Raw genomic sequence first — 16,993 nt, forward strand, 5'->3', positions numbered from 1 at the left:
ACCCACCCAGTTATAAAAGTGTGTATGGATCCAGACACATTTAAAAAGGACAAAATTATTGCTTCCTTTGATGACGCAAGATATGAATTTCACAACAGGGCTGGGGAGCATGCAGGGGTGAAATGGTAAAGGCAGGAGCTGGCAGTTCACTCTGTATGGATCATTTTCCTTCTGTAGCTGGTATGAACTATGTACACTTCGAAAACAATTGCCATCTTCTGAGCAAAACAGAGGGAAACCTAAGCCCCCCCCCCACTCAAATACCCCCACTTTTATATCATTGTTCTATGACAAGTAGCACATTTTGCTGTATGGTTTCTATATAGTCATAAGTCCGTGAACTGAGCAGTGAGTGATGGCATTGTGTTTTAGATCAAGCTCCACTGTCATTTAACATGGTCGTGTCTGAGGATGTGAAAGAGGGTGCTGGACTGGGCCAATGAGGTAAGCAGGAAAATGCAAATAACTGCTGTTGTGGTCTGATCTATAGTACCTGGGTGCTCTGTTGGTCCGTCTGTGGTTCCTGATGAGAGCACTTGAGGTATCCATGTCCAGAGCGTTGGTTGGTAATGAAATGTGCATGTTGGCTGGAAAGCTGTAGCATTCTGATGTTTGGTGGTGGTGAGTGGTGCTTAGTTGCCATGTATTGGGTGGTTTAGTTGTTATGGGAACTAAACTGTTAGTGTATAAAGTGAGTGCGTTAGCGTGTTGTGCAGTCCGGGGAGACTACAGGTGTTCATAGCAGATCATGTGCAGTGCTTGCCCCAAGTCACACAGGAGAAAGATGGGGCATGACCTACAGGATCAGGCAACAACTCACAAGTGTTAGGTAAGATTTTCATAGCAATGATAAATCTTCCCGACCTGCATCAACCCCAGAACATTTTGCTTTACTGGTGAGTTAGTTTGTTCCTATACCTCAGTGAGTGGGAACCTTTTTTCCACACAATCCTTAAATCTTTTATGGGTGTCATTTTTAAGACTCTACATAGTGTTTTCAAGTTTATCCTCCGACAACCTTTGGTATATACCTTGTTATTGTTGCAGGGTTGCTCTTGGGCTGCTCTCCTTTTAACTTTCTCTGGTTAACCTTGTGAAAACGACAGTTCCCAAGGGTAGAAAGGATCATTGGATCCTTTTACATTATCTTAGGTGAAACAGCCCCCCCCAGTGTTAGGAAAGATTTCTCTTTACTGCACCTTTCCTTCCATTTTAAAAAGGGACCCCAAACGTTTTACTTTTTCGCAGTGAAGCCTTATTCTTGAATGCACTGTATTTTGCTCACTTGGTATGGGGAAACTGACATGTCCTTGAGGCTGGCAGTACTGGGAAAACATGGATTCCCTTAGTCTTGTTACTTAGTTACTACTTTAACTTATCACTTGTTTGTACTGCATTGTAAGATGCATTGTACAATGGGGAACACTTGTTTTGCCCTCGACTAACAAGATTTTGTTACTCCAGGTGTGCTAAATGGACAAGTTGGTGGCAGCAGCGACTTTTTACAATGTATTGGCGCTTTTCATTTTAGCCTTACTGTGTTTACCACGCCGGCCATCAACAAAGTCCAGAAAAATACTCTGTTTGCCCCTGCTCCTGTAGAAGCACATTCTCTTTGGGGTGGAGAGGGCAGGAGCCCTAGCCCCTCATCATTGCAGGAGCCCTCTATTCGGAAGCCATCCACATCGTGCCTGTTGCACGCACTTTCTCTCCGTGCTTGGAGGCCCACACAGCCTCAAATGCTATGGTGACATCCCGGATGTCTACTAAATCTGAATTTGAAGCCTGATTTTAATTGCATTGGAAGCCTACATCCTTAAAATAGCCGTCCCCTGGTTGCTACGTACCTGCTTTGCTGTTAGATTTCAGCTGCTGCCTACTTTTCAAAGTGTCGGGTGCAATGCGGCGCCATAACAAGGCACTTCAGTTGCCTAGCAACTGAAACCTTTAGCAGCCAATTACATACGCCGCAGGCGGAAACGCTGGCCATAGACAAAGGCCAAAAAAGGTCCTGTTTGCCCCCCCCCGCCCCCATTCGCCACAGCGAGCTACGGCCTGTCCCTGCCTGGGTAAGCACATTTGCCCTTTATCTCACCACGATCCTTGCATATCCCGCACATGATCGAATCGCTTTTCTGTAGTTCACGGCCCCTACGCTGCTCAGTCTCCCACACAGTGAAAAGCACAATATGCTTGTATCCTGCATATTGCCGCCACAAACTACACTTCAGTAGCCTGCCCGACCAAGAGGAACAAGCCATATAGTAACAATTCACCCCTTCAAACTTTTCTGATTGCGGCCGACACAAATCAAGTCCATTTGTACTTGTAACACTAACTATTGTCCGCAGAAATCACTCACTTCTGTTACAATTGCATTGTGATGAAACAACCGTATACATCACTGTTAATGTGACCATAAATGCTTGCATACTGCCTTTTCCTCTTTATGCTACTACTAGCTGCATCTAAGCCGCATTAACGGTGTGATAAATGCTGGTCCTACTCATCAGTATTGCCACTGTGCCTGAATGACCTGTTTCAACCTGCTATTACCTACTCATATTGCCATTGCATCTCTTGTGCTGAGCTCGACGCCCGATTGTCTTTGCCTGCTTACGTTAATGGAAATGCTTTGGGGCTACCGTATCACTCCCACTGCCCATAGTTTGAATCTCAAATTGACCTATCAATAGGCTCTGGTAGTGTTGCTAACTTCCCTGCATTACTGCTACTATGGCTGCTGCATAATACTTCCTAACACATGTTCATTCTGTTATCTAGGAGTACTAATTATTACACATTGCAAAACAAATTAAAGCTGCCTAACACATTGTTTTACCAGTTAGGGTGTTACCCATAACGGACTAACATTTATGTTGCTTAACCACTAATTAAATGCAGAACTAGCCTACCTGTGTGCGCCTTGTTCACTGGCCTATTGCTTGAATTGTGAACTAGCCTACCTGTGTGCCCCTTGTTCACTGGCCTACTGCTTAAACTCATCGCAGAGACAGCCCTGTCCTCATGGCCGCCCTCTGAAGAGCCACCCTTACCATGGTAACCATCCTCCCTTTGTGCAACTCAATTGCCCCAACCTACTTTCTACCTCCTCTGCAATCACCCTCCTCACACACAGGGTCATATGATCTCAGCAACCACAAAATGGGCATCCCACTCAACCCAATCAGCTCTGCAGAATGGATCGAATTCTTTGCCGCTGAAGAGGGAGTCGACCACTGGAACAAGGAATTCAAAGCAGAAGACAAGCAGAGACGCCAGCAGCAACTTCCAGGACGGCGAAAGCACCAATGAATCCTTGCAGCTGTGCTGACCCAGGTTTCACATCCACAGGGAAGACCCGCCAAGGACGACTTCTTCCCATAGGCTGGTAGGACCAACTAGACTAAAGACCTGCTTAGTTTTGGGCCACCCCCCCCCTCTCCTCCACTAATCCCCCCCCTTCCGACTTGCTGTGATTTTCCTGGGCTGGAGTATCCCAATACCCGGGGGTACCTGGACCATCGAGTGCATAGTTTAGTTTTCCAAACTAATCTGGCTGAAACTTTATGGACCCACAGAAGCAGGAGTTCTTGGTCAAAAGTCCCCTCACCAGAGTGCAGGACATAGGGACCGAGGAAACTCCAACCATGGGTATTCGTGCCTCCTTGCGCTGAGAAAAGGGCACCAAAACCACAAAGAGCAGCTGAAGTGGAATCCATTGCCGTTGAGTCCCTTTCCAGAGTGCTGCTTGCCAAACGGTTCCTCTCACCCCCCAACCCCTTTTCATCACCACAACCAAGGAGAAGGAATCGGTCTGCATCGCTGCATTAGAAAGGAAACCAGTTACAAATTCTGTTTCATCTTTAAGCTGTGGGGCTTGGGGTAAAAATACATTTTGCCATTTTTGGTGCTTCCTGGCTTGGGAAGCGCTACATTCCCCAATTTCAAGTTGACCTCAGGGTCGGACTGGGGCAAGAAATCGGCCCGGACACGCAAAAAAAGTGACTCTTGACCTCTGATGACATCACCAGAAGTGATGTCATTTGACCCCACCCCAAAGTGACATCCCGGGAAGTGATTAAACACAACCTTTCACCCCTTGACAAAACAGGAAGTGGCATCAAATAGCATTGCTCCCAAGTACACACAATTATTGTGAATCCAAGCAGACGTCCAAGGCCAAATGATTATGTTATTGTATAGCGCTTGAGCTCTTTTTTTTAATAGAACAAATATGCACCCAATATCACCCAACCTGTGTTGTTACTCATTTATCCACCTAAGAAGGAGGAAAGGCTTTTTGAAGAAAAATACATTTAAAAAAATCATTTTTTCTTCCAAATCAGCCAAGGCATGCCCAGAACCCGGCCCAACTCCCCAGGGACGATTTCGTCCCAGCCACGGGAGGACGAGGGGCCAATCAGACCCTGGTTGACCTCAACTCCATTATGCAGGCCTTACAGCTTGTGCCATATCAGGTAGGCTCCCCTTGAGCGCTTGTGTTTCTTGAACTATTGACTATTTCATTAACATTTTCTCTGAAGATATGCATCGGAATTAGAACTATCCACTTGACTTTAGTTGCCCTGATTTCCTACAGGCTCCTCTTGTCAACACTATTGGCTTTGGCAGTGTTGGTTCCTCCATAGGTTTTAAATTGTATAACACTTTTTATTGCTGGGAAACAGACAATCATCCCTCTGGGAGAAAAGACTATTATAATAGTTGCTACAGTGTTATCCAACTCTATCCCCCGCTCCCCGAAACTGATACTAACCTTTATTGACGTCACCTTGTATGCTGGACATGTAAAGCATAGAAAAAGTTACTCACCTTCATTATTGTTTGATATAATTTAATTACATTACCTATTGAATGTTATTGTTGGTGTGTTTTTTAGATTAAAGTGCTGTGTATGACAATGCATTACTTACCGTAAAAGCATCTGATGGTTGTATCTGCTTAGATTCACATCCTGTGCATAGGTCCGACATCCAGTGGTCACTGCGGAGTATTGCATTTTGTTTTTCGTAGTCGAAAAAGGGGACGTCGACAAGGCGTGTCTGTAACACTATCCCTATAGTGACGTGCGTTGTACCCACAATCCCTCACGCGTCGAGGTCCCTCTGTTTGTATTTTTAGCGAGTACAGAAAAGAGAGAAATATAGAAATATAGAGAAAAAGAGAGAAATATAGAAAAGGATGTCTATGTTCCTTCCATCCGAGCGGGGAGGAAGGGTGGGCGCATGTGAATCTAAGCAGATACAACCATCAGAAATGCTTTTACGGTAAGTAATGCATTGTCTTCTGATGTTTGTTAATCTGCTTAGAATCACATGCTGTGCATAGACTAGCGAGCAGTACCCGGAGTTGGTGGTGGGTTATGAGAAGGAACAGTAGAGAAAAGATGTCTTAATACTGCCTGTCCCACCTGGGAGTCAGATCTAGAGTGTGCATCTAGACAGTAGTGTTTTGTAAAGGTGTGCATAGAACTCCAGATAGCCGCTTTGCAGATGGAATCAAGGGGAACATTTGCAATGAACGCTATGGAAGCCCCAGTGCCTCGAGTGGAATGTGCTCTTGGCTTGAAGGGTAGTTCTCTCTTAGCAAGAGTGTAACAGAGTGATGCATTGAACAATCCATCTAGATATAGTGGACTTTGAAACTGCATCTCCTTCTCTTCCTGCTGCCACAGAGACAAAGAACTGATTAGTCTTTCTCAGTGGTCTGGTTCTTTCCATGTAGAACATGACAGCTCTGCGTACATCTAGTGTATGCAGACATTTTTCTCCCAAGCTGGAAGGGTTTTGAAAGAACGTTGGTAGTTATATTGACTGGTTCACATGAAATTTCGAGATGAATTTTGGTGCAAACCTTGGGTGTGTGCGTAGAACCACCTTATCCTTGTGAACTGTTACGAAGGGGTCTAGTACAGAAAGAGCCTGTAGTTCACTTACTCTCCTAATGGAGGTGATAGCTATTAGCAAAGCAGTCTTAAGAGTGAGGTCTTTAAGAGTTGCCTTGTGCATGGGTTCGAAAGGAGGGCCCATGAGTCTATAAAGTACCACATTTAAGTCCCATCCGGGAGCTGGGTTAGCTATCGGAGGGTGTATCCTCTTTACCCCCTCCATGAAGGCCTTGATAACTGGTATCTTCCACCACAACACTAAGTTGGGAAGTGGTGTATGCAGAAAGTGCCGCTAGGTGGACTTTAATGGAATTGAACACTAGACCTGTATCCAGTAAATGGGTCAAGTACAGAATGTTAGTGGGAGAGCAGTCAACCGGGTTGATGCTCTTACCTCTAACACCAGGTGACAAATCTTTTCCACTTGCTAGAATAGCAGTGGCGAGTATTAGGTTTTCTGGCTTCCCTGAGGATGTCCATACATCTCTGCGGGAGTTGTAAATGTCCAAATTCTATGATCTCAGGAGCCAGGCTGCTAAGTTCATGGTCTGAGGGCATGGATGCAGTGTCCTGCCCTTGTCCTGTGACAGCATGTTGTACGGGCAGGGAGGTTTCACTGGGGGAGATAGGGACATCTCCATCAAGTGAGCGAACCATGGCTGCCGGGCCCACATTGGGGCCACTAGTATCATGGTAACCTGCTCCTGGTGCATCCTGTGCACCACTTTGTTGAGAAGGGGAGTCGGGGGAAAGGCGTAAACAAATTTCCCTGACCATTGAATCAACAGACCGTTCCCCTTGGACTGGTTCTGGGGGTACCTGGAGGCGTAACTTTGGCATTGCGAGTTCTCCATAGTTGCGAACAGGTCTATTTCCGGGAATCCCCATTGCGTGAAGACGTCTAAGACGATGTCTTCGTGCAATTGCCATTCATACTCTTCGGGCAGGGGGAAGTCTCTGCTGAGTTTGTCTGCTAGCAGATTGAGTTCCCCTGGTACATGTTGTGATAGTAGGAACATGTTGTGTTTGAGAGCCCACTTCCATATATTCTGGGACAGTTTGGACAGTCCTGGAGAGTGAGTGCCCCCTTGCTTGTTGAGGTAGTACATGGCTGTGGTGCTGTCTGAGGACCATCACTGTCTTTCCTTGTAGGTGTTCCTGAAAGGCTTTCAGTGCTTTGAACACCGCTAGTAGTTCCTGCAGGTTTATATGCTTGGATGCTAAGCTCGGAGTCCACGCTCCGTGAGCAGTCTGATGGGATAGGTGAGGGCCCCCCCCATCCTGTGAGGGATGCGTCTGTGGTTAGAGTGGCTTCCACTGCGGGTGTGGCAAAAGTTTTCCCTAATAACAGGTTTTCTTTTGTCCCCCACCGTAGCGAGAGAACCAAGGCCTGCGAGACCACCACTAGATCGTCCCATTGTCCGCTGGCCTGACACCACTGGCTGTAGAGCCACTCTTGCATTGGGCGCAGGCGCGCGTGAGGTACCAAATAAATACATGACGCCATCATCCCTAGCAAGCGCATTGCTTTGCGTACCGTCACCTCTCGACCTGCCACATAATGGGGGATCTGAAACAGCATGTTTTGGACCCTCTCGTTGGAGGGGAAGACGAGGCCGTCCTTTGTTCGAATTAGAGCCCCTAGGAATTGTTCGATTTGGCTGGGGTCTAAGCTGGACTTCTTTTCGTTGATGGAGAAGCCCAGTTGGGACAAAAGGTCTACGGTCTTTTGGGTATTGGAGAAGCATGTTTCGTAAGAATCCCCTGTTATGAGCCAGTCGTCGAGGTAAGGGTATACCGGGATGGATAACCTGCGCAGGTGGGCCGCTGCCACTGCCAGTACTTTAGTGAATACCCTTGGTGCAGATGCTATCCCGAAGGGTAGTACTCCGAACTGGTAGTGTTTGTTCTCTATCTTGAACCTGAGGTATTTTCTGTGCGCTGGCAACATTAAAATATGAAAGTATGCATCTTTCATGTCTAGTGTTATCATGTAATCCCCTTGTGATAACAGTGGGATTACTTCCTGCAAGGTCACCATACGAAACTTTTGGGGTTTGACAAACTTGTTCGCTGGGCGCAGATCTAATACAGGGCGCATGGTTAAGTCCTTTTTGGGTACAAGGAAGTACACTGAATAAATACCTTCTGTTACCTGAGATAGGGGGACAGCCTCTATAGCTTCTTTTTTCAGTAGCTCTTCCACTTCTTGAAGAAGAATGGTGAGGTGTTCCGGTGTCATGCGTCGGTTCCGTGGGGGTCTGTACTTCGGGGAACCGTTGAATTCGATGCAGTATCCATGGGCTATGGTGGATAATACCCAGCGGTCTGACGATATTCCCTCCCATGCTGATAGGAACGATGTTAGCCGGCCCCCGACCGGTGATGCATGGGAGGAGACCCGAATCTTCGGGTCATTTGTTGGTATTGGGCGTGGAACCTTTGGGGCTGGAGCCGCAACCACCTCCTTTGCCACGGCGTTGGCCTCTTTGACTGAACTGGGTGTTGTTACCCTGGTTAGAGGGCCAGTTGGTAGAGTAAAATTGCTGTTGGTTTTGCTGCTGGCGCTAGCCACGAAAGGAGCATCTATTGCCATAGCCGCGTCTGTTAGGGGGCCTAGAAATTTGGTCAAGAGTCTTGATGGTATCAAACTCTTTCTTCGCATGTTCTAGGGCCTCAACTGCTTTCCCAAACAGATGTGTTTGTTCTATGGGCTTATTTATCAGGGAAGCCTGGGTTTCCGGCTTAAATCCCGAATTGCGCAGCCAGACATGGCGTTTGAGAAGTATTCCCTGAACCAGGGAACGGCCAGCCGTCTCTGCGGCATCTAAGGAGTTCTTTACAATGCCCCGGTTTACAAGAGTTCCCTCTGAGATTATAGCTAACAGGCGTGAACGCAGGGGTTCTGGTGCGTCCTCTGCTTCGCTGCGCAGCTTGCTCCACTGTGCATCTGCGTAGCTAGCTAGTAGGGAATTGTTATTTGCAATCCTAGTTGAGAAGGCGGCGGAGGTCGTGATTCTCTTCCCAAGTGCATAGAGCTTCTTGCTCTCTTTGTCAGGTGGTGCCTCACTAGTGGATAGTGGTACCCCCGCTCTTTTTCTTATATTAGTAACTACGAGGGAGCCCGGAATAGAATGTCCTCTGATGTACAAAGGGTCAGAGGACGAAGGGCTGAAGAGCTTTTCTATCCGAGGGTTGACCCCTCTGACTAAGGCAGGATTGGAAAGGGAAGGAGTTATTCTTCTCTTTATAGAAGCCAGGAGCGGAATAGACTGACTAACAGGGGCTTTTTCTTTAATAACTTTCTCTACAAAGTCTATGTCAGGAAGAGTTTCCCCTGTGTCTATTTCAAAATGCGCTGTTGCCTTGCGCAATAGTGCATTAAGTGAAGGTTGGTCATCTATGGAGAGGTGTTTTCAATAGGTGAATCCTTGGGAGGAGAAGGGTGAAAGACATCAGGGTCTGAGTGCACTGATGGGGATTGCCAGGGCTGCGAGGTAGCTGTATCTTCTTCAAAAGCTCCTGCACTAGTGTAAGGATCTTCTTCAAACCCCTCTTCCTCATGTTCTTCCTCTCCACCCAAACACTCATCTTCCTGGAGGTATTGCTCCTCTTCAGTGAGGTCATATACGTCTGTAGAAGGGGGAAACAGCCTAGGAATCTTGACCCTAGGGTCATCCTGGGGCCATTCTCTTGGTCTTGTGGGTGGGTGGGTGGGTGGGTTTTGGCTTCCCAAAAACCTTTCCATTTTCTCCATACAAGAATGGAGTCTTTCAAGGGTCTCATGGGGGACCCATGTCTAGTCTAGAGGGGGAAATCAGTGTTTTCACCTTCAAAACGCTTAGAACGCTCCCAAAACGTCGAAGAAAGGTTTCCGTCGCCCTCTGAAAAGCCCCCCGGTAGTTCAGAAGTGCCCTTAGATGAAGGGGGCAGTTCCTGGCTACTCTTGTGCTTTTTCGGCGTTTCTATAGCTTTTTTGTGCGGTATTCGACGTTTGTTTTGCCGTCCGCTTACGTTTGTCTTCGGAAACAATTCTCGCCAGGCTCTCGACAACGAGTCATTAGAGGGCTCTGGTGTCGACGTTGCCTGCGTTACGCGTTGTTCCTCGACGGCCGCTCTATGGAGCGTTACGTCGGATGATTTTGAGGTAGCGCCCGTGTTTGATGAAAGCCCAATCGCTGGTCGCGGCTGCGTTTGCGGGTGGGGCTTGAGACCCTTACGGTCTGAGGTAGACGCCGGAGTGCCCTGCGTCCCCATCGGCGCTGATGGATCCTTCGTCTTTGACGAAGTAGAGAATGGTCGGTTGTGTGCTTAGGCCTATGGGGTCTATTTGCGTCCTTGTCGCCGGGGTGTTCATCCCCATAAGCAGGGCGTGAGCCGAGCCCGTCGGGGCCGGGGACGGACGTGGAGGAGCGCGAGCGCTCCTTCTGGGGGTTAATGACTTCCGTAACGGATGTCGAGTTATCACCCTCCTCGTCACTTTCTGTAACGGCAGCGGGTGAGGAAACTGACTTCGACATAGCGTAGTCCGCCCACCTCTTAACTTTTCGTTCTTTAAGAGTTCTTGGTTTCAAGAGCTTACAGGCCGCACAGCTGTCCTCCTTATGATCGAGGGGCAAGCAACGATTTACAGAGCTTGTGTTTATCCTTCCAAGTGTATTTGCCCCTACAGCGTGGGCAAAACTTAAAAGGTGTCCTCTCCATAGCTGAGGCAATAATAACTGGTGATAACAACCCCAAGGGAAAGATAGGGGAGAAAGAAAGACATTCTCAAAGAGAAGATAAAAGTTCAAACCCCCACTCTCCCTACTGTATGTTGGCCGGCGAGGCCAGGCCACGTGTTCGGCAGCGCCGAAGGATCTCCTCCGTCTCTTCCCCTCCGTCGAAAACTTGCTCGGCGGAGAAACAGCTTCACAGCTAACGTAGAGCGGAGGGATCTTTAACAATATAATAAGTATAATTAAGGACCGAGGTCCATAGTAAGTATTTGCAATGTCTCTCTAGGAGCTCCGCGTAAGGCAACCAGAAGCTGGGCGGAAAAAAACAATCTGAGGGACCACAAAGCGTGAGGGATTGTGGGTACAACGCACGTCACTATAGGGATAGTGTTACAGACACGCCTTGTCGACGTCCCCTTTTTCGACTACGAAAAACAAAATGCAATACTCCGCAGTGACCACTGGATGTCTGACCTATGCACAGCATGTGATTCTAAGCAGATTAACAAACATCAGAAGTATATTTTATATAGCCAAGTGTGGAAGAGTTTACTTGGATCCTTGCATTTACGGATCTCAAAGGTACTGCTCGACAGCCCACATTACCCCTCCTAAGAGGAGCATGGCTGCTGAGCCACTCTACCAACTTGTGTAGTACAGACCTATTTAAGCGCTGGGTCCCTAATACCAAGAGAAGACTTGTGAAGTCCCACACCAGTTGGACTTAAGAAAAACATACCTAATGAGGGGGAAGCGCGCTCCAAAGGGAAAGCCCTGTAGGGGGAAGCGTGCTCCAAAGGGAAAGCCCTGTAGGGGGAAGCAGAACTTTGGCACCTGGAAGAATCGTATTGGGCCATCTAGAAGCAGAATATCCGCGGAACAAGTGGGAACAAGGTTAGTCAGACACCTGGGCGCAGAATTGCAATTGGACATCTGGGAGCACTAAAGAATGAGTTAGAAGTGGCTTGGCAAGCAGATTGCACATCTCACTATCAAGAAGTCAAGTTTTATCAAGGAATACAATGTTAAGGAGAAAAGGGTCCAACAAGGAAAAACGCAGTCTTCTCCCAGGAATCATTTTAGTGCCCTTTGCAGATGGCTCCCATTTCACTTTACCTGCCACTGTTGAACCCCATCTCTCCCAAATAGATACACTGTGGGCGACAAGGATTGGAGTATTGGCAGATGAGGCGGCTTATTTAACTGATAAACTACAATTCTTTTCACACATATGCACCTTTGTACATGTATCGAATACAACAGCCGTTTTATATAGATTGATGCAATGCATGAAAGAATAGAGTTGCTGATGGTCGGCTGATGCTGCTCTTAAACCACATCCAAAGTACACCCATTTGTGTTGCTTTCAAGACAATACGTCTAACAGACTTGCACGTTATTTACTTTGCCTCACTGGGTGTTCCAGCAGTTTAAAAGCCCACCTCTTTCCATTACACTTTCTCCATTGTACATAGAACACAGCCACAGTTTCAATTTGATTTTAGCACATTTTCAGCTGGCACTAAGTTTATTTTTGCTATGAACCTTGGTTTGAAACATTTATCTGCATGATACACCACGTCTCTCTGTTCATTTCACCCCTCCGGCAACCCGTCTTCAATGCCTCCGGTCAGGCAAAACAGAGCTTGAACTAGTATATAATGTAACAGACACTCGTCATAAAAACACAAGGCCTTAGAGTTGGAAACCATTTTAGATTCATGAACATGAAGGAAAGTAAGCAAAGTGCAATTACTGTAGGTTTTAGATTTCGCTATGTTAGGACAAATCTTATTGTAGACTGCTTCCACTATTGTGCAACTAAGCAGGATATCCAATGACCAGGTCTCCTTGCTTCGGCCAGTTGCAAGGACAAACTTGAAAGCCAATTATGTTTAATATGTTCATATAGTTTTATCTACCCACTAACCATGTATAAAACCACGGGGACCTAGGTTATGCTACAACACACCTTGGTGAAGTAGAAAAATGCCCACATATGTTGTATTGAACACTATGCAATCACATGTATAAAAAGCCTGTTTAATTTTGAGGTAGGCTTCACATGTCTTCTAAAGGCAAAATGTTATGTCTGTAGAATAAAGTGTCCAAATGTAGCTTGACCCCATATGATCACGGCTTGTATTTTATGCAACACATTTTGCACTTGGACCCTTTGAGATCAGTCGAACAGTATTGATATCCCTTGCTATAAAAAGGTTAATATATTAAAAAAAATAAAATAAAAAAAAAAACACAGGATGTACAGGGCTACCACCATTGGAATGCTCTACCTTATTAACCAAATGAGTCCAGCATGTTTACGTTCAGGAAACCAACTCAAGATATTTTTAAAGACATTTATTTGGAATATGCCTTATGCTCCCATATAGTTCCATTCCATTCAATCAGTGTTGCTACTGGTCTAAAAATGTGCCCACATATATTTGCAGCAAATAGCTGTGCTTTATGAGTCCATGAACAAAAATATAACAAAGCCATAGCATACTCTTTCAGAAGTTCCATCATTGCACATTATATCAATTCAAATTGTGACATATCTACATTTAAAAAAAATGAAACCCCAAATGTTCTGTGTAAAGGCACTATACCAGGAGCTACTAATGGACTCATAATATTAACTAGCCTGGGCCAGCAGTTCACACATGGGCTAATTTTACAACTGTAGTACTGCAACCAGTGTGCTCTTTCTTCCCCTTCAATGAGTCATTTGTATAGCGCACCTAATTAACCGGAAGAATTAATCCAAATAATTTGGATGGATGAGAATTTAACAATGGAGACTGGTTATTTTTTGAACAGCTGGGTCTTTAAAGGGATGGTCTAGTAAAAAATATTTAAAAAATAGATAGGCAACAAAAAAAAAAAAATACTAGCATTCTGTTTTAAAACTTCCCATGTAAAATTTTGAGCTATTCAAGCTCAAAATTCGCAAAAGCAAGCACATGGGCACATCCATTTTGTGAAATGGAATCCCTCCTGTGCTGGCTTTTGCGGCACTAATTAAGGAAAAGCCAGCCAGCTGTAGTAAACAAAGGCTACCGCTGGTTGGCTTTCCCTTCATTAATGCTGTAGGCGGAGGACGGGGACCGGAGACCAGAGCAGGAAAGCTGCAGCTGAATCTCAGTAAGTGCTATTTATTTTTATTTTTTTAAAAAAGCACTAGCTGCAGTTTTTTTTCTCAGTTTTCCGGGCTGGAGGAGTCCGGAAAACTTAGAAATAAAACCGCAGCTTTAAAAACGTTGTATTTATGTTTGCGGTCGCTTTTGAAGCGACCGCAAACATAAATACAACGTTATTGTGTTGGAAAACGCTGCGGTTTTTCTTTCCAAGTTTCTCAGGCTCCTCCGGCTCGGAGGAGCCTGGATCCACTCATTTATTCTTATGGGCACCGTCTTTTGCAACTCTTTGCAAATCTACCTGTACTATGGAGTCTGTCTGGTCCATAGCTCTTAAAGGCATCTATGTTTTACTACTGCAGCACACTGCTCCATATGGGCAGTGGGGACCCCTAAGGTCCTTTAAGATTATTTTCCTATATCCTATAGAACTACAGTTCTTAAGGATAGATAGATAATTAGTATCTCTCCCAACCTGTATAGTCAGAGATTGGCACACACCACCTTCAATGGAGTGCCAAATGAATACTTAGTATCCCCCCTTCTCTCTGCTCCTGTGACTTTTTAGTCACAGTCAATGACCTAGTTATGGCTGATGCAGTGGACGTGTTCTACCAACTACTGTGTGTTTTTCATACCATGTCCACAGCCTCGGTAGCGCACAATAGGGGCACCCAAGTACCCACTGGATTTTCACCATTACTAGCGTGGTTGTCCTTGGTTAGGCCTTCTACCATTCTGGGAGGGGGAGGTCTGTGTGTGTTTTGCCTTCTGCGAGAACCAGTAGGTATCCCCCCCGCCTAGGCTCCAGAGTGTCTAGGCAGGCAGGAATGTGGGCATGGGGGAGTTGGCAGTTTTAGGGGGGGGGACAAGGGCGGGGAGAGTCTCCCACACCCCATGTCCTTTGTCTGGCAGAGTGCCTGACTAGAACCAGCTACCACAGGGGGTCTGGCTATCCTGATTGGACAATCAAACATCCCTTTCTGTAAAATGCAGAGCGATTGCAGAGGAGTGTGTGCTGGAACAGTATAAAAAGGTGAGGCTTCTGGAGTGTAATGCATGTTGACCACTGGAAACAGAAGTCACCAAAGTCGACCAGAGACACCTGCAGACCCTTTGCAAGACTGAAGTGACCACTGCTGTCCTGACCCCGTTTTCTATGTGACAGGAGCTCCGAAGAGGACTTCTTCCCTTTGGCTGGTGGGAACAACCAGTCCCAAGACGAATTTTGAAATGAGCCAATTCCCGAGGTGCTAGGAGCTTCCAGGGCTGCAGAACCCCAAAACCAGGAGACCTGCTGCCCATTTAGTGTGCATGGTCGTGCAAAGGCTGAATCTGTCCAAATCTGTGCTGAGCCCATAGGAACACACCAGAGATCCGATCCAACTTGCCCAGAACCCCCCTCACCAGAGTGTGGGACTGCAGGAAGCAAAGAGGATTGGCCGGGCAATCCGTGTCCTTTGTTGGTGCTGCAGAAAATGTGCCAAAACCACAGTGAACCAAGAGGTTGCTGAAAGTCATGCTACAGGTCCTCCCTCGAGACTGCTGCTGAGACACCGTCCATTGGCCTGCCTTTCATCACCAGACCAAGGAATCCAGAGGTCGGTCCAGAGCTGCCACATCACGGAGGAGCAAACACAAAAACTTTCTTCAAACTCAAGGTACTGTGGGGAAAAAGGTATTGCTTACCTGATTCCAAGAAGTTACTCCACAGCGTAGGTGTGCACATAGAGGTATTCAGGGCAGCCCCACTCTTACCCCTGACCCAAGCTGCTGCTCGTGTCCCCTTCTCAAGTCCGTCTTTTGGTCTCCTTTGTTAATTAATAACTTGCTGCTTCATTAACTTCCACAAAAGCTCTTCATTATTTGCTGTTTGTCAAGACTTCAAGCCCTCGGCAAACTGCCTTTAGCTAGGGATGTGTTTTTGGATAAAAAACTTGGCAGGTGGAAAAAAAATAATCTATTATTTTTACCTAAGCTCATGTTACACTAACCACTTATTTTCCTCCCGTTAACCGACTTTACTATGTGTTTTCAGAGTAAATGCATTACCGTATAACCTGTTGAAAACCACATGAGTGCGCAATTGCCGATAACACAATCACCTTGTCTTTTCACTTTCTAGCGTTGCTACAAATGTAACTGCGAACAAACCCAAAAGTGAAAGTGCCCTTTGAAGTTTATTATCTAGTATTCAAGTGTTCTTCCGTAACCGTATGAAGTATTTAAAGCGATTCTGGTGTAAAAATAAATATGACGTGCATTCTATGACAAGACAGGAGGCTCGCATTATGCTTATTCTTTCTTTAATACTGCCATCTCAGCACTTTAACACTACATTTTTTATATTTTTCTATGTAACAAAAACAAATGAACAGTAAGTTCAAGATATAAAATCTCCTAGGAGTGTTTTGAACCACGACTCCATGATCCTCCTGCCTTCAGTAGTCCTGACCCCTGTCTGTCCACCTATCAGCACCCAGCGTGGGGTATAACCACTGTGAACCCAATGTCCTTTCCCCTTTCTTTTGGCTACCATTTCGAGATAGGTACCGATTGTGTTATTGAGTAAACGTTTATTTAAATATTACCATGGTATTCATAAGGAAATAACTATTGGGTTTTAGCAGTGTTGCTCTGATAAATTATTATGGGTAATGATAAGTTTTAACTTACTGCGCAGCGTCTCAGAAGCACCAAGGTATTTCAATAGAAAGCGCGCCCTGGAGATTAGGCTTTCATTTTCTCCCCGCATTCATTAGTAATCTCAAAGTCTTTGAACAATCGTTTGTGTGAGGGAGACGCGGGACCGCGGGCAAAGCCGCTCGCAGTAGGCAGCCATCCCCGCTCTTTCGCTCTCATTACGCCGAGCGCCCGCGCCGGCCAACGCAACGGGTTTTAGGACCCGGGAGAACCAAAGCTCAGGAAAACCTTCCCAGCATGCTCTGCTGCACACCAACGCTCATTCGCTTCGAATAATACGACAAACAGAGCGGATCATCAGCTGGCAGTGTCCCCGAGAGGAAAAATTTACAAATGTTATATTTGAATTGTGAGGATTTTACAGTAGTACAGCATTGCTAGAAGGGCACGGTCTCTGTCTTCACAGACAGTTTAGAGCCTGATTACTGCTGACTCCCCAGACGTTGCCTTGCTAACAGGGAATTATGGCTCAGAAAGCAAGCAGATCCCAATCCACCAACCCAGAGTGGCGCGAAGGAGTG

At 46.2% G+C, this 16,993-nt stretch overlaps 1 protein-coding gene across 10 annotated transcripts in view; it reads right to left on the reverse strand.

Moving 5' to 3' along the window:
• CARM1 (coactivator associated arginine methyltransferase 1) overlaps positions 1–16,993 on the reverse strand; it is a 455,353-nt gene that overhangs the window by 251,357 nt on the left and 187,003 nt on the right. The window lies entirely within an intron of this gene.

The sequence above is a fragment of the Ambystoma mexicanum genome, chromosome 3q (assembly GCF_040938575.1).
Source record: "Ambystoma mexicanum isolate Mex_15411 chromosome 3q, UKY_AmexF1_1, whole genome shotgun sequence".
Lineage (NCBI taxonomy): Eukaryota > Metazoa > Chordata > Amphibia > Caudata > Ambystomatidae > Ambystoma > Ambystoma mexicanum.